Source organism: Haliaeetus leucocephalus, unplaced genomic scaffold (assembly GCF_000737465.1).
Source record: "Haliaeetus leucocephalus isolate CR32 unplaced genomic scaffold, Haliaeetus_leucocephalus-4.0 Scaffold712, whole genome shotgun sequence".
NCBI classification, from domain to species: domain Eukaryota; kingdom Metazoa; phylum Chordata; class Aves; order Accipitriformes; family Accipitridae; genus Haliaeetus; species Haliaeetus leucocephalus.
This window is the reverse complement of record NW_010973148.1, coordinates 4,378,326-4,401,718: the sequence shown is the minus strand read 5'-3', so window position 1 is coordinate 4,401,718 and position 23,393 is coordinate 4,378,326. Positions and strand designations below refer to the sequence as shown.

General features: G+C 41.4%; 1 protein-coding gene across 1 annotated transcript in view; it reads left to right on the top strand.

Annotated features, from left to right (window-relative positions):
• Positions 1-23,393, top strand: part of JADE3 (jade family PHD finger 3) — a 77,637-nt gene that overhangs the window by 13,546 nt on the left and 40,698 nt on the right. The window contains exon 2 of the mRNA XM_010580459.1: positions 17,710-17,762. The gene's annotated coding sequence lies outside the window, so the exon portion shown is untranslated. The remainder of the gene's footprint in view (positions 1-17,709; positions 17,763-23,393) is intronic.

Genomic DNA, 23,393 nt, shown 5'->3' with positions numbered 1-23,393 from the left:
CGGGCGGACAGACAAGCCGGGCAGACAGACAGACAGCCGGGCAGCCGGGCGCTCGTCCGCCGCCGAGCCCCGCTCCGCCAGTATGTCGAGGAACTTGCTAGAACTGAGTTTGACAATGAAGCGCTAGCGCTGCCCTCCCGCCGGCCCGGCCCGGCCCGGCCCGGCCCGGCGCGCCGCCGAGGTAAGTTTCACCCCGGGCAGCGGGGGCGGGTCGCACCCCGGTGCCCCCCGTGCGTGTCGGGACGGGAGCGGGAAGGTCCCGGCTTCGGTTCTCCAAACGAAACCTCCCTGCCTCGCACGGTGTTGGCTTTAACGTCGCTCGTCTCTCTGCAAAGGCATGGCTTCGCGTTAGGGACCTTCGGCGGCGACCGACCGGGGCGATTAGCGGCCGGGGATGTGGCAAAAGTCGCGCTCGCGAACAGTTCTGTGGTGATTAGTGGGAGGATTGGGTACAGGGCACCTTAAAATAACGTCTTAACGGGAAGAATGAATGCTGCTTTTTCCTGGTTTTTTAACTACAGTTCTTTCATGAAGAGCATTTGTAGTTATTTGAAGAGTTTGGCTATTGTTTGCAAATTGTTGTAATGAATGGCTATGTACTTTAATTAAAATATCACTAAATTAGCACTGTACTTTAAAGCTGTATTTTTTTTTTTCATGTCCAGGGGAAGGGGGTGCTGGAGACGGCATCCAATTGTGATTAGACATTCTGTGATTAAAATACGCTAGAAACTTGAAAGCTATTGTGCATCTCTGTTAATGTAAAAGAGCCTTTGCACTAAAACTGAAAGATGAAGGGAACTGTGTTTTGTCTTGGTGCATGCAAAATGTTTTATCTGCAGCCAACTTTTTACGTCATGTTGGTGCTTGTTGTGGGCTCTTCTGTAGAGCATCTCGAGCACACCTGCTAATCTCTACAAAGTTGAGACCATATCTTAGCAATGGTTAGATCTAACTTGAAAGTGCAAGAGCTGGATGGGTTTAGAGAGGAAAGGGCGACCTGGATAAAGGCACGTTAGCGTAACTTTCAAGCCTGCCACATTGTTCCTTAGCAGGATGTCAGAAAAGCCTTCCCCTGCACTTACTGAGGAGAGAAAATGAGGTTTGAAGTCACTTTAGTTAAGAAAGTGCTTTTTCAAACTAAAAGCAAGTTAGTGCTTTTAGGATCCAAAGTTTTTTTGGTTTGTTTTTTTTTTTTAAACTGAACTTCTGACCTCTTTCCAGACTAGACATGACATGCCCTGTTTTTAGTGCTAAAGAGGAGCAGAAGAAAGCTCTCTTCTGCAAAAGTTGGGCTTTAGATGCAGTAAAAGTCATCAGAATAATGAGAGCTGTTTCTGTTACCGGTCCTTCATTTGATGTTTCCTCTTTCTAGGTTCCTTTTACAGAATAGGCCTCCCTTCCTCCCCCAGCAGGAAAAATTCCCCTGAGTTGGGTCAATTAGCGCAACTGTGTTTTTTTTTTTTAATTTGCTTTATTCGCATTATGTACGTGTGGCAGGTACCTGCAAAGATTTGCTAGAGAGCTGATGCAGGAACATATGCAGTGGCATTTATTGGCAAGGATGCATGTTCATTTGGGATCTCATTAAAATCGTGAAAATCCGCTGTGAACGTAAAAGCCTGGGCTAGCGGATCTCAGTGTAGCGTTAGAATAAACCCAGCTTTTTCCTTCTCTGCGGTTCTGTGGACTTCCTCTCCATGGCAGAAAATTAGGAAGTTTGCATCCGAGATTTATTGGGATACCTGAGATTGTTGCGGGCTTTTTCTTTTGGTTTTAACAATACGTGTATGTTTCATAGATCTGGGTGGTTCACTTATGGAGGAGAATTTACAAAGGCTGCTTGGCTACAATTGAGTATTATTTTTACCTGTACAGCTTCATATATGTACATATAGGCAGGCACGCATGTGCATGGTCACTGTAGTAGCTACCACGTGCTAAGTGCTGTAGAGCATTCATCCCAAAGAGCTTGCTGCAGCTGGGCTGTGGGGTGGCTTGACGGGTGACCTGAACTCCTGGCTGGCCTGACGGCAGGTGTCCAAGGCCGTGGTGAACGCGGCTGGATTTGTTAGACCCGCTGGTGAGAAATTTAGTTAAACCCTGTACAAGCTGCCTTGAGTTTGAAACTGATAGCCCTACAATGTTCCACGTGGTCTATTTAGGTAGCTTATTTCAATCTTTGGAATTAATTTCTGACCATCATGCCCCAGAGGGTGAGGAGCACGGCGTGGTGTCTGTACGTTTTTGGTTATCTTAGCGAGACCTGGGGTATATCCAGAGTAGGAATGTGTACCCATTTTTGTAGGCTGTCTTTTATGATCCATGGATGAAAATGTTTATATAAACCTGTGCTTCTGTGGTGTGTCTTTCTCCTTTAGTCCGTAGAAGTCTCCTTTAGAAGTTGGTATGTGGTTTTGGGGGTTCTTACTGAATAGGTTTGATAGTGTAGCATTATGCCCGCTCTTCAGAAAATACAGGGCAATTTAATAACAAAGAATGTTGTATTCAACCGAAATTTAAAAGTTAATATTTTGGTAAGCATGGGTGTCCTTCCCTCAATGCACTCTTACAACCAAAAAATTGCTATTTTGTCTAGATCAGTGGCGTCATTGCTTTTTGGCTGGTGACTTCTTGCATTATAGGCAGAAATGGACTTAGCCAAAACTTGCCATTTGATCATGCCAGCTGAATCTCTCCCCACTCCCACAATTTTTGCGGGAGCTACAGCTAAAGGGACTCAGGGGCTTTTGAATTTCTGGAGAGGGGAACCCTTCCTCTGAAATCATGTGGCGTTTCTCTTTTCTGAAGATCTGAAGTGCTTATAAGACTTGAGGCTTCATGTAATTGGAGACATAAATGCAATTTTGACATACTTTACTTAAAATGGAAACTAACAAGTTAATAATAGCTCTTATCGGGGATATTTATGTAATGGAAGCCAACAGATGCTATTTGCATCTTGAAGAGCTGATGTATAAAATGTTATGTCAGGGCCTTGGCAGTTTTTTTGCTGGCGGAGGCTGGGTCAGGTGGGAGTGGGAGATGCCAGAGATCCGTAGGCTTGGTGGCACTTCTGAAAAGTGAGATAACTACATGAAATGTTGCATTTAAGCACACAGCCGATTTTAACTTAATGCTGCTATTTAAAATAAAAAGAGGGAGAGGTGACTTCTTTTTATATTTATCCATGTTAAATGATCTATGACACCGTTACTTTAAAATTGCTTTTCTTTATACTATCTTGTAGCTACAACTGCACATCTGATGTTCAGAACCCCTAAAAAGTGTGTTAGATAATATTTTTATTGATGCGTCAACTTATTTCAGCTGTAAGGTGGTACCTGCCAAAGAAGTTTAGAAGTGTAACGTGACAGCCTGGGTGTTGACTTCTGCGGAGAGATGTCTGTGTCATTACTAACCACCTCCCTGTTTCCCTGGGCTGTTCGCTCTTTCATATTTATTTACTTCCAAGTCGCCCTTCTCTAGATGGCATCTGAACTTTTCCAGCATTTAAGATCTTATTTCAGTGTGTAGGAGACCAAGAATTTGGGGATTAGGGCAGTCTGGGATGTGTGATCTTGGACCTAATGAAAGCTCCTGCATTTGTAGAGCTATAATACAAGCTTTACTTGGATTTAAAGAAATGGAAGAGACCCTGAGCTGTGAGCACGGCTGCGGAGGCTCCACTGGCACTTGTTAAGTCACCCTGTTCAGAGGAGCAGGAGAAGGTGGGAGGATAAGCTCGTGACTGCTGAGGCTATTTGTTAAAACCTGGATTAAACACTGGGATGCTTGCCTTAGCTTGTTAAACTTTGTTTGAAAACTTTGGAGTGCTTTCCTTCTTTAAAGTACACCTGTTACAGCATTAGATTACAGCGCTGTGTTTCTTGCTTATTGAATTGAATGCTGAACATAACATATCGTGTCATTAATGCCTCCTTGTGTTTTAATTAGAGCTGTAGGGAGATGTTAAAAAACAGGTTTATACACATGCCTGACTGGTTGCTAAACCGAATATGCTTGTCACACGGTCTTGAGGGAATTGGGTATTATTTCACTAATCTACTGTCCAGGGCTTCCCCCTCGCCCCCTTTCTTTTCTTTTTCCTTTTCCCCTCCCCCACTCTAAAAAATTCTTGCTTGAATGTTTTCCGAGGGTCTGTCGTATCCGCTAAAAGCTCCTGACTGCGTGGTAGCCGTTGCTGGTGAAAGGCTCAGGCTCTCGTTCGTGTCCTAGAGAGCAGTTTCGTGCCTGCGCGGGTGGTTTGATGTACAGCAAGTCCAACAGCTTCCGAGAGTTTGGGCTGTGCGGTGGGTGAGTAGACGCTGGGGTGCCGGGGATCCTCCGAAGGGAGGGCTGGTACCCCGCTTGCCAGGCCGTGCAAAGCAAAACAACGGCCGGGAGCATTTATTGCAAATGGTTAATTCTGCGTGACTGTGTTACGAAGTGTTTTCTAAGCTGCGTTTTTAAATTTACAGGTAGTTCTTGTTGTGGAATATGCTGTTGGGTAGATGATCAAGTAGTGGGAGGAAAACTCTTGCATAGGACATGCCTATGTGCTAAATAGCTTTTAATTGCGATATATAGTTTATCGTGTAATACTGGATGACTGAAATTCTTTAAATGTGCAAATAAATGATGTATCTGCTACAAACGTTAGACAAAAGTTTTTTGCTAAAGATATTTTGGTTGTTAGATTGATGCAGTTTGGTTGTCAGGTTGATACACTTCTGGGTTGATACACTAACATGGGTGTTCACCAGTACCTGAAAATCATAACTAAACTCTGAGCTTTCATTCATACCACTTTAAAAATGTGACTGTTGGTTTAACAGACCAGGCAATTTTTAAATAATTCTTTATTAAAAAGCATGAAGATTATTGAGAAAATTATTATTTTTAATGCACAAATATTTAATTTTCTCCACTTATCAAGTATGGCAGAATTAAATGGCAGCATTTTCTTTCTGCTGCTGCATAGAAAGTCTTTGAACTTGAACCGCTGGATACAAAAATGTATAGGAGAAGGGTGTATCCTGTCAAAGGAGGAAAAAAATGTCCCTAGCGAGATTACTTGCGGTTTTTAATTCTCTTTATTGTTCTGCTTTTAACTGCTTGTATTTCTTTAATACTTTTCCAGTGTTAATTTGCGGGCTTTGATATCAAAGTGACTGTAGAGGACTCATCGTTGGAAATAGTGCCATGTCCCACCTGGGTTTTGGCTTTAATGGTGGGGGGGAACCCAACCAAAAACCTCATGGAGCTAAAACATGCAGTATGCGAGCGATTTATGGAGATGCGCAAGAAAATGGTAGGCTCAGCAGTTAGCTGGTGAGGAGGAGCCTCAGCAGAAGGCAAGGTAGGAGTAAGACGTCTCCCACTTTTATTAGTACTTGCAAGGGAAGAGGAGTAACAATCTTGTACTCCTGTTCCTGCTTTCATGTAAACGGGCTCTTTTCCCAGCAGGTAACTGACTGAAATAGCGATAACAGGTGTTTACTCTGCAGCGCAATATAAACCTTGTTAAATGTTGTTTGATGAGGAGAAGTAATGCTCATTTCAAGCACAGGAAATAGGTTTTTTTGTGTTTTTTCAAGAACTGCTGACTGGTGGTCTGACAAGGGAAAGGTTACTGGTTGTCGGCTTTGACAGCAGTAACCTTGTTTGGGGGAGTTCTAGCAACTCTTCAACCTAATTCAAGAGCAGTTGTGTTCTTTTACAAAAATCAGATTGACTGTCATTTAAGCAACTGAAAGGCAGATACTTAAACCTGATAATGAAGTTGCAGTCTTCCTTATGTTAACAACATAATCGTTTCCAGCGTAGCATGAAATGAGTAATCTTAAGAAGTAAGTGAAGCATTTTGCCTGACAAATTTGAACTTGCAGCTCTGCAACAGAATGTGCTAAGGGTGAGGGAGGAACTAAAAGGTTGGTCTTAATACAAGGTGCTTGTTTATGAGCAACAATATTGTAATGGCTGTTGGCATACATAGGAAATAAAATTCACTCCTGCTTAATGGTGTTGATTCTTCTATGGAAATTATTTTTGCAAAATACTTTGTCCGTGTTACAGAAATTAGTTTTCTGCACTTTCTTTGGTTAGTGCTTCTTCACTTTTTTGGGCCAAAAAAGAAAAGGAAGAAGGTGAAAAAACCTGTGGGATGAAATAATTCCAAATTCTTATATAAGTAGAAATAATGCAAGATGGGTTTGTGTGTTCTTTGCAACTGGTATCTGTCAATTTAGGTGGTTTCATTTTGGTTTTTTTGTTGTTTTTTGTATTTTTTAAGATCTCATACTGAATTTCCCAGTGACATTTTGTGAAAATTTTACAAGTTTTTCTATTCTCGGGTATTTTTCAGACCATGAAGTATGTTAAAGTTGGTAGTGAGCGTATTTTTCATCAAAAAACATTTTTATACACATAGCATACAAAGAGTTTACTTACAGTGGCAATTGAACAAAATTTTGCCAGTGACTAGCAGGTTACATCCATGTATGCTTCTGCAATTTTGGTGGAGATCTGACTTGCTCTAATTGGATCTATACACCTATACAGAGATGAAATAGCTATGGTACAACTGTTGTCAAATATAAAGGCTCTGGCATGAGCTCAGTGAAAGAGGAGGAGGTTAAAAATTACTTTATGTATCAGTACTTAGTGTATTCTCTTTCCTCTATTGCTTAAAACTGAATATATATGGCTCTTTGCTACATCTGACATGTGGTTTTGTTTTTCTTTCTCTATAAATGCTGTTAAACTTCAGAAGGTGGGACGTAAGTTATTAGAAAGCTTGCACTCCTGACAATCAGCTCAGTATCAGTCAGAGCCCCGTGACTCCCATTACGGGATTAATCTGGTTTAAGTGCTGTTTTAGGTCCTTTGTTTGGCATCTTCTGTGTACTTGTTCTAGATTTTCAGAAGCCTCGATATGTAACAGCAAACACGGATATGCATTAAATTAGCTTGCTGAACTCTAATAGCTCTTGCAGGTGGTGTTTCATTCTCTTTTTAAGATTACTGAAATAAATTTGTTTTCTGCACATTTGCTTCTGCATGCTTGACTTCCACATTTCAAACAGTCCACTTCCGAGGTATGAATGGGTTAAGAGTTGGAAAAAATGTCTAAACTAAATTAAAAAGGGAAAAAAAAAAAGCCGCCTCAAGTCCACATGACAACTTGAACGTGATTAATAGTTCCCTACTTATCTCCCCCAGCCATGTCTTTGATGCCTTTGTAGTCTCCCGTTGGCTGTCCCCTCTTCTTTTTGCCTTGACTTCCCAACTTTTTCCTTGTTATTAGAGAAAATGGCATTTCTAGTGAGTGTCTTGCAGTCTTCTTGGGACCTTATAAATCAGCTAGGTCAAATTAAATTTGTCTCCTGTACCAGACTCCAGACAGTATGGACTTCCAGATTATTTGCAGTCAGCCTAAAAATATTTTGGCAGACCTTTTGGGATTTTTTTTTTATTATTTTTATTAATAAGATTTGTGTAGGTTTGCTAGGTATGATAAAGAGGGGCTTTTCCCTCATCAATGTTTTTTTTTTTGTGAGGTGTTGTTTTTTTGTGGCTGGTACATTTGTGTGGGTTTCCATATGTGTATATATAAAAGCATCATCCACTGAAAAATCAAGTTGTATTTTTTAATATTCATAGAACATAAAGCGTTGATGTTATAACACTTTTTTTTTTCAGTGAACGTTTGTATTGATGTGATGAGTATTTGGCTTGTGTATTTAACAAAAACTGTGCTCTTATGCCTGTACATATGTAAGTTGTGCTTGGTTAAGCAAGTTGAATGCGTGTGTTGGACTTAAAGTAAATACAATTGCTGATGTGTGTTTTGTACAGATAATAAGTATGTTTCAAAAGCAAACTTACTTTTATGTATCAAGAGGAACCACTGGAAAAACAAGACAGTGGCAGAGCATTGGTTTAGTGGAGTAACTTTCAAAACACTTAGAAGTAACCAGGATGCACTTGTTCTCAAATTCTTTTCTAACCATTTTCTACCCTATGATTTTTTTTTTTGTCAAAATGCTTTTTTTCTTTCCCCCTTGAAATAATTTTAAGGAATCTATATTAAGCTCATTCTACCAAAGAAGCTAGCTTTTCTAACGATTTGAGGGTGTTGCACTAATGTAACTATGTTATAATGATCAGACTGGTCATATACGTTTAATTCTGAAGAAATGGCATTAGTGTCAGCCCTTGCACGAGGACTGTAGAAGTTGAGCCTGCTTCGTTCCTGTACCAAACTTTTTTGGCCATAATAAAGCATCTTTAGATCTATCTTTCAGAGGTTTTAATGCCACATTAGCGTACTCTGTAGCACCTCTGCGTCATGGTCTCTTATAGGCTCATTGAGATTTAATCAGTCCGTATTGTGCGTTTAACTGTGTGATGGTAGTTCTCAAAGGAGAACAAGCTAAGCTCCTGTGTATACTTTCTCTGTTGAGCTTTCCAAGACTGACAGGATTATAGAAGTATTTGTCCTTCAGGTAAGCAGAAATGATGTAAAACTTTCAGGGAGCAAACCTGTTAAAGCAAGTTGTCTTCTTTTTCTTTCTTTTTTTTTTTTTTTTTTTTTTTTTTTTTTTTTTTTTTTTCCCTTTGGGTCATTGATGAGGTTTGGCAAGTGTAGCACAGGGGACCTTGGTGTCATTTGTGTACCCAAAGTGCAGAAATATCAGTGTGTTGTGAGGGGCAGCATTACCTGCTGTCCTCAGAACTGGTGGGAGCCTGTTAATGTGAGTGGCAGTCTCTGTCTCATTTAACCCCTTGCTAAACAATGTCAAAAGCTTTGCCTCCATAAAGGCGACAGCTTTATATAGCAGAAGTCTTACTTTAATAAACTACAAGAAATCATAAAGGTCTTTATATTTATAGGCAATTTTATTAAAGGTCACGTTTTTCCTTTTGACAGTAAGCTCTTCTGGCAGTGGGTGCTTTTAAAGGAATAGTTCTCTTGCATTACAACTTGATCTTGCAACGCCCTGCCCCTTCCCCAACATGTCTGCATCAGGAGATTTTGAGAAGAAATAAACTCAGATTTGTCACTTAGGAGTTAGGCTCACAGGTTCATCACATAAATGCCTTGCTAATTTCTGGCTTCGTTTTCGCACTGACTTTAATTCCTATTGACTCCACCGAGGCCAAAATTTCCCTGCTTGTTTCTCGGAGCTTGTCATGTGTTTTGTCTGACTGAGTGGGAATGGCTTTGGAAGAGGATTAGTTAGTTGACACAGGTTGCTCTTTCATAGCAGTAAAAAAATTCCAACCCTTTCCAACCATTTCAGATCATTTTCAAGGAAGAATTAATTTCTGGTTGCTGCTATGGAATTTGCAGCCACAAAGGTTGAAGTTGATGAAGTCTTGTTTACTGTGTTTTCATGCCTGCTGCTTCATTAATTGTCATTTGATTGCGCTCCAAGCCTTGTGTTCTGTGGTCTAAGTGCAAAGCTTGGGTGCTTTATTTACTTATGGGGTTTCTTTGCAGGGGGAGGTGACAGTCTGAGTGCTGGTGTGATGATCAGATGTCTGACCAAGAAAGAACAGGGGGCCTTTCCTTAGGAAATCTCACAAATACCAACGTCTCAAGTTTGATGAAGGATGTTGCAAGTACTTTAAATCACTGTGATGAGCAAATGAAGTTAACGCTCTCTTACTTTTCTCTTGCCCTTCTGTTTTTTGTTTGTTTTTTTTTCTCTGGGAACTGACTGTCATTCAGTTAAATACTGACTAAGCCTTTTGATACGAGGTGAGCTGTTCATGAGGGTGATTTTTCTTTGAGTACTGAGACCACCTTCAAGACCGGGAATATTCAGTATGTCCACACTACTTTAAGTACTCAGATTGCTCGTACCCAGAGCAGTTGAAGAAAGCGCATGATCTGTAGCCTGTATGAACCCCTGTGTTGCACACTGGTGAGCATTGCAACTTAATGTATCCGGAAAAGGAGACAGGGTCTTTTCTTGACTACTGCCATCCAACTGTGAGTGAGCTTTCCTCCTGTAATTCAGACATAAAGTATTCTTTATCTTTTCTTTAAAACTAACTGATGTCAATCAGTTGTGGGTTAGTTTTGTTTTTTTTCTACTTGGCATTGACCACGACAGGAACAGAGGCTGATCAGGCTCATTTGTTTCATGAAAGCTGGAGGCTGAGGCACGAGCTCCTCCTGACACTGCCTAGCAGTTGGTGGCCATCCTGCGAGTAAATGGTTGAAGCTAAATAGCATGATGTATATTAGGAAAAGCTTGCACAGTCTGGTCTTCTGGTGGAGTAGTGGGGATGGCCATGAGTGCTTGTGTGCTCCAGGTAGGCAGCAGCAGAGTCCTGCGAGGAAAAGGGGTTGAGGGAAAGGGGCCAGGGTCTGATAGCTGGGGTTGGGAGGGAGGAGGTGTTTGGGGCTGAATTTTAGTGGACGGAGAGGAGGGCTGGGAAGGTGGTAAGGTGCAGAATGAGGGACAGCCTTTGCAGGTGTGGCACCTGCTGAGGCTTTACATGATGCTGAACTGGATGCCTGAAGAGTGCATGTGAGGTGAGGAGGAGGAAAGGTCCAAGCATGGATCTGATTCCCGAAGGTATCAGTTTACAGGGCTGCAAATCAGTGGTTGAATCCATGAGAGGAGAGATTTCTGGTGTCATTCCCTCTTCGGTGTGTGAGCTGGCTGTCCTGAATGTGCTGGGCACTTTTGAGTCCCACTGTAAAGACCTTTTCATTTGGTGCATGGGGAGTTGAAGCCTTACGGGGTTTGTTGTTTCTTATTGTTCTGGAGCCAGAGATCTAACTTGAAGGCATTGAAGTACAGTTTGGTATTACTTCAGTCCGAAGTCTAAATCTGGCCCTTCATCTTTTATTTCGTCAGTGTGTGGGGGATCCGGCAAGAAACACTGATGCTGCTTTTAGAATTTGTGACTCTCTTGTGTGTGTGGTGGGGTCATGGGACTTGCTGCAAGTGGATGAGAATGGCATGGCTGTGTCATCAGAAACATAACATCTGTTACCATACTTTGGAAGTTCTCACACTTGGTGAACCATTTTATTTTTTATTTTAAGATCTCCACTAAAGATATCTATAACTGTCCACAAATATAGTTGCATTAAATAATGGAAATTAGCTATGGGAAAAGATGCTTCTAGGTCATCTAGATTATTGCTTCTGAAACGTTCACTTGAACCTCCCTTCAGAACTTAACCATGAAGCAGTACTGCCATTGCTCAGCTTTAGGAAATGCACACAAGCAGATCTGTTTAGGACAGGATGTACAAGTTGAATGAGGTGGGTTGACAGTTAAAATCCGACGGGCCAACATGTGGCTGTGGCTAATGGCAAGACTTGTAGTGTTGCCTTTCCTCAAGAACTGGATTTATTTTTTTGGCTCTAGATCCTCATAAATAACCTGGGTTTGCTGGTCTGTGGCTCACAGCCCCCTTCTCTAGCTCCTGGTAGTAGCTAGCACCAAAATACATTTGTTACTTCTGTCTGTACCCTATTCCAGGCTTCATGGATTCAGGAACCATCCTGTCAGTTCCTGATACTTTTATCCCAATTTAGCTCTTCTACTGCAGGCTTCTGCCACATGCATTTGTGGTCTCTTTCTGCTACGCTTCTCTGCATTGCAATGCGACCTGCTGCAGGGCATACCCACTCCTCCGAGAAGGATGCATCCTGCACCAGGCTGAAGTAATACATCTCCTTAACTTTTGTTCTGAAAAAGAGGAGCACGTACCTAAGTTGGTGTGCAGTGACTGTCCTTAGGTGCAGTTGTAGTATCCCTCGGCACATATATATCCCTCAGTCTCTGATGTAGGGAGGAGAGACGTAAGGGTGGAATAGCTGCTTGGGATTGCTTTGCTCTTGCCAACACACAGCGGTATGCACGTGTGCTGTGGAGTAGCTGATGCATGGTACTTGCTGCTCCACAGCAACATGTCTGTGTGGCTAGGTGCACTCCTCAGTGCAGACAGGCCAAACAAACCACTTTGTGCAGTCCTCCTCTTTATACTTGGGTCCCATTTGTTGTTGCCTTGCCCTCGGGCTGGTTTGAGAAACGCTGAGCTGGAGCATGTCGTCTTGGCAGTGCAGTCTACCAGGACTCTTGTCCAATCTTTGTTTAAAACAAACGTCAAGAGCTGCAGCCTCGGATTCTTCCCCTGGGGACATGGACCAGCAGTTCTGACTGTCAGGACGTTTCCTTAATGCTAAGCCTAAACTTTTTTTTCTTAAATTTATCCCATTACAGCTGATCTCTTACAGACTCACGCCTTTGTTTCACTAATGTTAGTATCTTGCCGGTATATGAAGAATATAGACAACCTTGTGTGCGCCTTAGGTTAGGTGTTTAAATTAAATCTTCCCTGTATGTTGGTCTTGGTAGCTTTTCCCTGTAAGGGCAGTTGTTTCAGCCCGACTTGCTTTTTTGCATGTATGTGTTAATTATATGGTGTAACAAGTAATTTCAAGTAACGAATAAGAAGTTTTGAGTATTTTGCAGAATGGCTGGCGCTACACACGTGCTAAATAACTGCTGCGTTGGGTCACCATCCGAGTGCCTGGGGGCCCTGGACTTCAGAGTGTTTCATAAAATGGCTTGATGTTACTTGTTAGTTGCCTTATGAAACCTATCCTTCTAGACATCCTGCTGCATTGTTTGTCTGAAAATGGGGTAAGCCACTGTGGGAAATTGTTCTCCCAGCAAATTTTAATTGGCTGCTAGGAATTACTAAGTCAGTGGCTATTATTAAGAATTGGCTTGTTGCTGCGTAAAGGTGTAATGAAATATTTTTGTGACGGTGGAAGGAAGTGAAGGTGCTAGAGAGTTGCAGGCTTTGCTAGGTGCTTTCTGTGTCTCTGACCTACCTTAAGGTGAGATGGACTATCTTTAGATTTTTACAATGAGGTTGTGAATTTATACTGAACTATACTTTTTTGGGTAAGCCAATGTGGAAGAGAGGTAAAAATCAAGAAGCTGCTGAATACTCACTGTAGTTAGCACTGTTAGAAGCTTGTGAAGAAGCAGCGTTGGATCACAGTTTATTCCAAGCAAAATTCCAAGCCTGTTTGTTATGAATGCTTAATAAGGATTTTAGAAGACTTTTCTTGAAGCTTAGTGACTTTTTCTTTTCTACTTCTAGTCCCCATAGGATAAGTATTGCCTGGAAGTATCTCTTCAGTTAAATACGCTGGATACAGTTTTGGTATTTGGATACTTGTTCCTATTATGATTTTTCCAGAACTGTAAGGGGAAGAGTACCATTACCTTCTGGCTTCATACTATAATTTATTTATAATCTCGAAAACTACTGGCTTTATTTCCTATGCTGTCTTGGTAGTATTAAAATCTTGATCTGCCTTTTGTAAAAGGTCTGTGTAATGATATTGGTAGTCTATGGGGAACTGGCTACATGCATTTGATATCTGAAACAGTCTGTAAAAAAATTGGAAATAATAAAATTATTTTCTAATACCTTTCCCACAAAAGCAGTTGTTTTATCTGTGGGATTATTTATTGTGAAAGAGATGCGAAGCATCACAAGACCAGCTTTCTAATTCAGTCTTCAAAGTCATTTGTGAGGTGAGAATTGCACAGTAGATGATGCAAGTTATCAGACAATGCATGTTATGAGAAGCGAGCTAAGGAAATGTGGATTAGGTGAAATGCTCACAGGAATGTTTGCAGCTGCTTAGAAAACTGAGACGATATTTACTTACTAGTTTTAAACAAGACAGGTGAATTTGGTGAGATTTAAGTGGTCCCTCCTATGTCCAGTATTAATTAATATTTGCCATTAATGCTGTGGGTGAAGGAATGAGGACTCTGCTCATTAAATACCCGGATGAAACTGGGTGGAGCTGTGTGCCTATTTGAGAAGATGCTTTGAACTTGGAGTTATTTTGAGAGATTGGAGAAGGACTCTGGAAGGAGGGGTTGGACGGGGCTGAGGGGCAGCTCTGCGGCAGGAGGGTTCAGCTGCACACCTGCGTAACACACACATAACTGCTCACGGCCGGGACGTGGGGCAACGGAGTCATGCTGTTGCAAAAGCAAATGCACTGGAGTTTGTACACAGAATTATTATCCGCGGCTCACATGGCAGTAAAGGATGCTTTTCTGTAACAAGATGAGAGTATTTTCAGTGTCGGGAACGGTTCAACCGGAAGACTTCGCCCAGATTTGGGCATCACAACCTCATAGTGGTTTTGTGTGCCAGTCTTAGAAAGGGTGGTGGAGAGTAGCAACTAGAAGGATCAGAAATGTAGAAAGCGTGGCCTATGAGCACAGCGTGAAAGAACTGGGTTTTATTTATTCTGGAGAAAAGACTAGGACGTATTAACAGAAGAGTTAAGTGTAGTGTTCAGACATGAAGTTAACTGTGTAAAGAAGAAAGGGATGAACTCTTCAGGGTCCAGTGCAGAGAGAGACCTGGTAAAGGGCTTGAGCTATGTCAAGGGAGATGGATGCTATGTATACTTTAAGTGCCAGGACAAGCTTTCTGGCAGTGAGGGTCGTGCAGGGTGGAAGGGGCTCACCTGGAGAGGCTGCAGAGCCTCTGTTATGCACAGTCTGAGCTCTTGGTCCTATCTTGGTGCCATTTTCCAGGACCCTGGCAGATCTTTTTTTTCTGTGATTTTTTTTTTTTTTTTTGAAAATGGCGGTGCAGCATGTGGGACAGTTAAGGAGAGAAGCACAAAGCACTGTTTTCAACCAGCACAATTCTTGTTTTGGAGGCTTGGCCGTTGGTAAGTACTATGGTAAATTACAGAGGGAATGATAATATAACAGTAGCGATAACTGCAAAAATAGGTCTTTGTTCCAAATGGCTTTCTGTTGTTAAAAGTTGTATTTTAAGAAATAAATCTTCCAGATGCTTTTTTCCCCTGGTGACGCTTAGTTTCCAGGCAGTATTTATGAAAAGCTACTGTGTGTTTCTAAGTTTTGTTTTCTGTGTCTACATTTTCCTTTAGCTCCTATAAATTTTTTTTTTCTTTTCTATTTCTCTGTGCTACGGTTTCTGTTGCTGCCCCATTGCTTTTTCAAATGCACCCAGGGAGTAGAAATGCGGAGTCTGTTGGCACAGCTTGTGCGGAGAGGAGGGCAAGTGTCTCTTGTGATTTCATTGCCCCGCTCCTGAACTTGCTGCTGATGGGGAGGTTGGGGGGTTGCACCCTTCCAGGCTGGGGAGCACTATTCTGGTTTTTTACCTACTAGCAAAGAGCCCCTTGCTCATTAATTTGAAGTGAATGAATTTAATGTTTCTGAATCGATATGTTAAGACTGGCTTTCAGAAGAAAGAGGGGAGCGGTATTTTGTGGGGACAGCTGTATCTTTCATGCAATTCTGTATATTTGTACATGCTTGTGAAACAAGTTGGGACTGAAGATTATGACTGCATAGTGTAAGGGTTAGAGAAAGAAAAGATTTTTAGTTGAACCTTTTTGTGTTTCAGAGTTCATCTTGGCATTTAACTGAGCAAACAAATGTGTTTTTAATGAAGAGTTCAAAAATATATTAGTTTTGTGGTTCAGCTGGGAGGCAAAAGCTGTGGTTTTGTTCACACTTAAAAGTTGTAGGCTGTGTTGCATTTTAATGATGCCATTTGAGCTGCCATGACCAGGGCTCTGCTTGTGTTTCTATGGAAAACTTACATTAAAGGGGTTCAATCGGGACACTAAAGAATTATCCCATAATGAAACATCTCATAAGAAAAATTTGTTCAGAGTCACGTTTGAAAAATTGATCCAGGCATTTATTCATTTTTTTTTTTTACTTAGTCTCTTCCCTTGCCCTCCCTTCTCCAGTGCGTTTTGTGGGTGAGGCTCTTGGCATTTCTTAGCTGGCGGGTAGAGGCAGCGTTAGTGCTGGGGTTTTGCGGCAGAGCAGCAGTGGGCTTTTAAAGGGAGCCCCTCCGGTCACCCCCACTCGCTGTGTGTCAGCTCGGCACACCGTATTTCTGCTGTGCGAGCGCTGGGTCGCTCTGGAAGGAGACTGGAGGCTCCCATCGATGCTTGTGCCAAGTGCGCTTCGTCTCCTGCTCACGGGCCCTGTGGATTGCTGCAGGCCATGTGTGTGGTGGCGGCGGCGGTGTGCATCTGCTTATCTCAGTTAAAAACCCGACCCACGTAGCGTGAATCATGTTTCGGCAACCTTGGCTCTGGTAGTGCTTTGATCTACAGATCTTCTCCTGTTGCTGAAAATTAATTGCTTAATGTGGGGTATTAGCCAGAGACTGTCAAGGAGATGGGAAGAGGAAACTGGGACGATTTAAAAAAAAAAAAAACAAACAACAAAGCCAACTAAAAAACCAAACAAAAAAAATTCCCAAACCAAAAAACTGCAAAGAACGAACCTTAAATCAAAGAAAATTAACATAGTCAAAACTTTAAAATTTTGTAAGGTCGACATACAGGAGCTATAATATATTGTGTATTCCCTTCTCCTCCAACCCCCCCCCCCCCCGCGATTGTAGGAAACGTTTTCCTTTGATGCCGCAGCCTAAGTTGAGCAACAATAGTTCTTAAGTAATAGGGTCTGTGCCACTCCTCAGTGGATGGGTGGTAGTATCCTTTTCTTGTACTGCAGATGGGTGGAGAAGCAAAAATGTTACAGCATGGTGCTGACACTTTGGCCAGAAACTGCCTTATTTCAGTTAGAAAGACATTGCCATCCCTCCCCTCCCCCTTTTTATTCTTTTTCTTCTGGCAGGGTATGCAGTTATCGGTTCCTTGGTTTTTACTTGAATTTCTGCTCTCTAATACTTTGTTCCCCAGCTCATAGCGGTCCTGGTTTTGTTAGCTTTTTACTCGAAGGCATGGAGTGGACTGCCTGCCAGGGCAGACCCTGGTCTAACTGCTGACATCTCCAAGGAGTGCTGCAACTAATCTGTTGGGTGGAACAACTTTAATGCTTTTGCCATGTCCATTACAATAGGACACAAAACATACATGTGCATGATCCTGCAGGAAGGGAATGTGGGCAGTTGGTGGAGAGAAAAATTCCTTCTATTCCCATACTTAATGTTGTTTAAGGCTCAGGACTAGATTAAAAAGGGAGAGTAAGCAGAATCCCTGCCAGGGAAGCTGAGCTATCCAGGATTGTCAAGGAGAGGTCTGAAGGAATGTCTCGAGGAATTAAGGCAGGAGCCACACGGAGCTTTCCCTCTATACTTATTTTTTATTTGCCCTCCTATGAATTTATAGGCATGCTCGGTTCATAGAAGACCCTCTAGAAGGAAGAAAGCATCAGTGTATTTGGAGAAATCATCCCCTGAAAGTCAGCTGAATAAGTGTGCAGCTATTTGACCAATTTTTTTTTTTTTTATTCCCAAAACAGGATAGTGAAAATACTAATTAAAGTTTCATTCTGTTGGTATTGCTAAAGTTGGTTCCCATTCATGTTAAGAGGATGGCAAAACTGACTTTGAGATTATTCTTAGGAATTTACTTTTAACTGTAGTACTTTGTGTATTTATATTGTAGTATGTGTACATACAGCTGATGCATTTCATTTTTCCATATATTAAGTGAGAACTGCAGAATTTAAGGCTTTGTATTATGGATGTATTGTTTGCTTGGGAAAATTGCAATAAAAATATAATACACCCTTCACTTACTTGCCAAAATTAAATTGTAGCTCAAACATGAAATGCCTGATGTCACTCCTACTACCTAAATAGCACTCCTTTCGTTTTTTTAGGAGCTTGTGATGTCATCAGCTGAAGCGAAAACATCTACCTCATGACCTGGCATGTAAGTGAAGGAGTAACTGATATTTAAAAAAAAAAAAAAAGTGTGTGTTGGTGTTTACAATGTGTAAATTGAACCTATATACCTTCAACATTCAGATATCGCCTTTTAAATGAAAGCTTTGTCGATTTTAAAGAAATATAAAGTCTTTTAAAGGAGAGGAAGTCATAAAAGAAGCTGTTAACAATGAGGTTCCAGCCTGCAGAACTCCTTGTAATCATTTCATTTAAAATCTATCTTGATGTATCCCATAATACTTGGAAGGCTGGTAGGCATAGATGGAATAATTTTATCTTACTGCAATATTGACACATGCTGCTTCTACTGCTTTTTATTCTGTGCTTCTTTTCTGGATATAAATTTGATAGTTATGATGAATACCTACTGTACATGGTGATACTCTTCCTAAAATTAAAAACTCTGGTTGTGCCCAAAGTTTAGATTCTTTTACGTACTCAGATACTTCACAGTAAACTTCCTGCAGTTTTGTGACACTTTCATTTTTTTCCCTTAAGTAAGCAAAAATTTTTCAATTCTCTGCAGAGGCGTTTTCAGAGGTGTTTTTTTTTTTTTTTGGTCCGCCTGCTCTCTGCTTTTCTTTTATGTGGCTTAAAGGATTAAAGTGCAGTCATTGCTTTGAGGGGCTGATGTCAGCAGTGAGCTGGGTATTCCTAATTAGTGCCAACACCTGTACCTCATTATGAAGCCTCGTTCAAGCTGTCCAGTGAACCGAGGTAGCCGGTCTGTGTTGCATGTCTCTAATGTGATTATAAAGCCCTCTCCTGATGCAAGTTTTATTACTTATTCAACTTTTGGACTGATGTGGAAAGTGAAGCTAAGCTGAGCCATTTGGCTGGCTACCAAAGATCGTAAGGAGTGGCAAAGAGAAGGGATGCAGTCATCTCAATTTCAAGACTTCTAGTTCAAAGCTTGCTTCTGCTTAGACTGTTTAGATTTAAAAAAGGGGGGTGGGGGTGGTAAGGTTTTTTTTCTAGTTTTCAGTGTCAGATACTCTGAATTTAGAGACGAGATCTACAGACTCCAGCTAAGCTCTGAACATCTGAGTGTAGTCGCTATTGTGCATAATCCATTGATTTTTCTGCAAATAGAGCTTTGGCCTTGACTACTCTTGCACCATTGCTTTGTCTTCAAGGGGTCAGGGCTTAGCAATTCTTTTCTACACAAAACCAGCATCGGTCTCTCCTCCCACCTGATTCTGTACTGTTAGCAGGGCTACAATGCAATGTGCTTTGCCACTGCAGTTAGAAAACACAGCCTCAGACAGATTTGACTGAAAATTAATGGCCCAGATGAGATGGATCACTATCATGTTTGGGCTTTAAAGGCAGAAGTTTAAGCATGCTTACTTTTTTCTAAGTAGTTTAAGTAGGTTTTTAAGAGTTTAGCTTACAGAATTCAAGCATGCAGTTAACACAATGCTGGCTGCAAGTTTTGGGTTATTTCCCTGTGGGGGAGGAGGGAGACAGAATAACTTCAGATGTGTATCTTGGAAAGTTTTGAGATAATAAACCTGTAAGAATTCACATGAGAATACCATGCTAGTTATCCAGATTTGGAAAAATGGAAGGAAATGGAAATATAGTGGATTCTTAAACTTCAGACATGGAATTGAAAGTCTAGTTATTAAAGGGATTGAATCTTTGCAGAGTAGAAGAGAACCCAAAAGAAAATCCTGAATGGATAGTGCCCTAAGGTGCGTGTAAGCTATATTTGCACAGCATGTTTATTTAATTTCTCTTAAAAAAAAAACAAACAAAAAAACAAAAAAAAGGCAACAACTCTAATGCACTGGGAATGATCTAATCTTTTACTTAATCATTTTGACCAAAATAGCTCTCTACAGTGAACAGCGATTAACAAACTCTTCAGGGCAACAGTATGTCAGCTGTCAGAATCTCTGGTGGTTGTGCTCATCATTATCAGACAAGATTCTGATTAACATACTCATTTCAGTATTTACCATGGCCCTATAGACCACCTATCTGATCTGTAGTCCACAGATACTGGGTTGGGAACTGATATATTAATAAAATAAAATAAAATTCATCACACAGAGGTGAATTGTTATGAGTAAGTGTCCTGGTTTCGGCTGGGACAGAGTCTCATCTGGTTTCAGATGAGCTCCCTTACTGAATTAGGCCAATCACTGACTCTGATAATGGTCAACAGTGGACACCTAGGGAAAGAAAGCATTATAAAGCTTGTATAGACTCTGTTTCTTGTAAAATTTTGACTTTGGGATTTCCAGCAGATTGACATGACATATTGTGTTTAATAGCCCTTGTCCTCCATTTGCCTAATTCTCTTCAATCTGTTTACTTTTCAACCTCTGCAACATCCCGTAGCATTGAGTTTCTCTAAGTAATTTTGTACAAAATGACTTTTTTTTTTCTCTTAATGACTTTCCTTTGAAGTTTGTTCCATAACTTTGTGTGTCCCTTTTCTCCTGAGCAATGAGAAGCAGTGAGTATTCTCTTCATCCTGTTTGCTTCTTTTTACCACTTATGGCAGATCTCTCCTATTCTGTATCCTCCTTTCTCAGCTGGGTAGTCTCCGTCTGTTTAATCTCTTACCCTAAAGCCATGGCATGCTTCCCTTACAGCTGTAGTTGGAGGTTCACATTCTGCAAATGCTTTTCCCCGGGGGGGCCGGGGGGGGGGGGGGAGCTAGAAGATACTCCCTTGCTCTTAGCCCAGATGAGTGATCTACTAGTGTTGCTCATCCATAAAGCTTTCTCCATGTGGCTCAGCGGGTGTAGCAAATGAAACTAGACAGGCTTGTATCGGTGCTTGCTGCTGCTGCTCTTGGGCCTTGGCAGAAGGATGCCTCTCTTGTATCAACGCACAGCTCTCCACACTGTTCTCCTCCTACAATAGTTTCTGCTACAGCTGATCTGGGAATGCCCAAGGACCCCGTTTTTAAAGGCATTCAGTTAATGTGTTGTGTTTGCATCTCCTTAAGACCTTTCAGAAGTGTCCCGGAGATGCTGTGGTGCAGCTGTGCGTGTATTAACTGGGAGCCATAGCCGGTGCTGGGGTAGGCAGCAGCGCTCAGCACCCCTGGCAGGGAGATCTGAAGGAGCAGATGGACCGTGCCTGAGCTGCTCCCGGGGTCACAGCTTCGGTGTGGATAACCGGTCACTTTTGCTGTTCCAGAGCTGGGGAGGTGGATGGTGGCAGTGGAGTCTCAGGTGGCTTCATTCTGCCGTGGCCTGAGCGCAGGTTCAGTTGTGCCCTGTCAGTCGCAGAGCACCTGGTAAGCTGTACAGCTGCAGCCTGCCCCATGCCCTGCAGCTGCGCAGGGTAAGAGCCTGCAGAGAAGGAGACTTCTTTACAGGTTTACAAAAACCTCACTGACCAACTGGAGTTGTGTGTACAAAACATACCGACTGTGCAGGTCTTGCACTGTGTCATGGAGTCTTAAGAGTGACTCTGCTGTAAAGGTGTTTTTGTTTGTTTTGTTCTGTTTTATAGTTACATTTTTTGGTGGTAACCTCTCCTTTTCTCTCCCTGTTTCTCAGCAGAGAGTTTATTACTGCTCTTGACATCATGGGATTCGGGTGCAGCAGCTGCAGCATGTTGTGGGCTCTTACCTATGAATAAAGATGTGGTGAAACACCTCCCTGCTTCCATGGCTTGTAGGCATTTCCATTCTTCCCAGTACAGGAGTGGAGAGTGGACGAAGGGACCTGCTTTGGAGTCAGATTTATTATCTCGCACACCTGCAGCTTTGGAAGGTTAGCTGTGATAGCTCCTTATCCTCATAGGATGGAAAGGATAGTATTTTCCTGTACTTTCTGACTCCGCCTATTGAAGTAGCAGTGTTGTCTGTGATCCACCCTGTGGGTCGGCGCCTTTTTTCCTGTGCCAAAAAAAGCTACCTCCATCCACTTACTCGGCTTTAGCACAGCTCAAGTAGGGCATGCTTTCCACTAGGAACAGTAGAAGGGTGGTGTTCTAGTCTTACTCATTTTAATCTCATTTAGTCAATGGGGAGGAAGAGGAAGGAGGAATTTAGAGTGTTAATGGTCAGTCCTGAGCAGTGTGTCCCCTCATTCAAAAAATATAAAAGTACTTTGGCTTCAACTTTGCTGTCTGATGAGAAATTGAACCTTATGTGGTCTTAAGGGTGCATCTCTTGACTGCTTTCTCAAACAAGATGTGGCATTTTAGAAACCTTGGGCAAGTACAATCATCCCTTGGTTCCCGTTTGCAGGGTGGCGTCAGCCCCAGTGGGCAAGTTTGCTGTTTATTGTGTCATTGCTGCACCTTGCGTTATGACAGAAAGAAAACAGTAGTTTTTCTTTTTGCCTCTGCTCTGTACATAAAAAATGGACAAACATCAGTTGGTCACAGTATCTCTTTCACGATGTCTTCTCCCACCTCGGTTTGGTGATTTAGAGAAACCTGGAATAGTATTTATGTTTTTTTATAAATCCATTTTACATCTATCTGACTAAAAGACCCCTCAATGTCTTTGGTGTGTTGTATATACAGATTGTAGCACATAACATTAAATTAATTGACTGGCCATTAAAATTAATTTAAAATCATTAGTTATGAAGACAAATTTTGTTGCCTTTTTGAAAAGTTTTTTAAACTAAAAAGAAGTGCTTTAACAAATCTTCTAGTAAATTTTTGCTCATGTTTTGATGTTTTGACATGGAGAACTAAAATAATAGTACAACCACATATAAATGTGTCCTGTGAAATGCTAGAAAATACAGTAGGATGTCAGTATTCAACCAATGATTTGGAATATTTCAAATATTATTTTGAGTCCTGGCTCTGACAATACATTCCCTTTAATTGTTTCTGTCCGATGATCACCTCGGTGCCCTTTTTTTACTTGAGGAAAACTTTAGCATGCAGATGGTTTATTTTCAACTTCTAAATGAAAACCTTTTCTTGTCAGATGAGGAAAGAAATTATTGACTTATGTTTCCTATAGGAAAATATTTGTGTTCTTGCTTTCTTTTAATCTTTGAGTAGAACGTAAAGACACAACTCAATGTTGCATTTTGCAATCCTTCAGGTTTTGTTAGTGATGCAAAACTTTGCAGCAAAGTGGTTAGCCTCTTCAAAACATTATAAGCAAGAAATAAATGAGTCAAAACATAAATTATTTAATGCAGGCTGCTGCTGTTGATTCTTTTATTATTTGAGATTTAGGAAAAACAAAACAAGAACAGTGAAACCTACTTTAACTTATTTATTAGCAAGTACCAAAAAATTAACTGATTATTTTAAGAAAGTATCTTGCAGGATATGAGAACTCTTGCCTATGCTATTAATAGAAAAGTTGTTTTTCTTAATCCCAAATAGTGCATACATTTCTAGATCCTTCCTTCTTTGATAATATTTCCTGCCTGTATTCCTAGCTGTGATACCTTACCTGTGTTTTGTCATGAAAGCATGCGTTAGTGCAGCTGGAGAGTAGAGAAACAGGTACAAGTGGGCAACTGCTGCCAGCATCAGGTGGATAGGGCTAAGTGGCAGCTTCACTTGAACTAGTGTAATACTGGTTATTGCCTAATTTTCAGTTAAGTAGTGATGCTTCTCTGTTTGGTGTTTTTTTTAATTCTCTGTCCCGCTGTCCCCTGTCGTCCTGCCC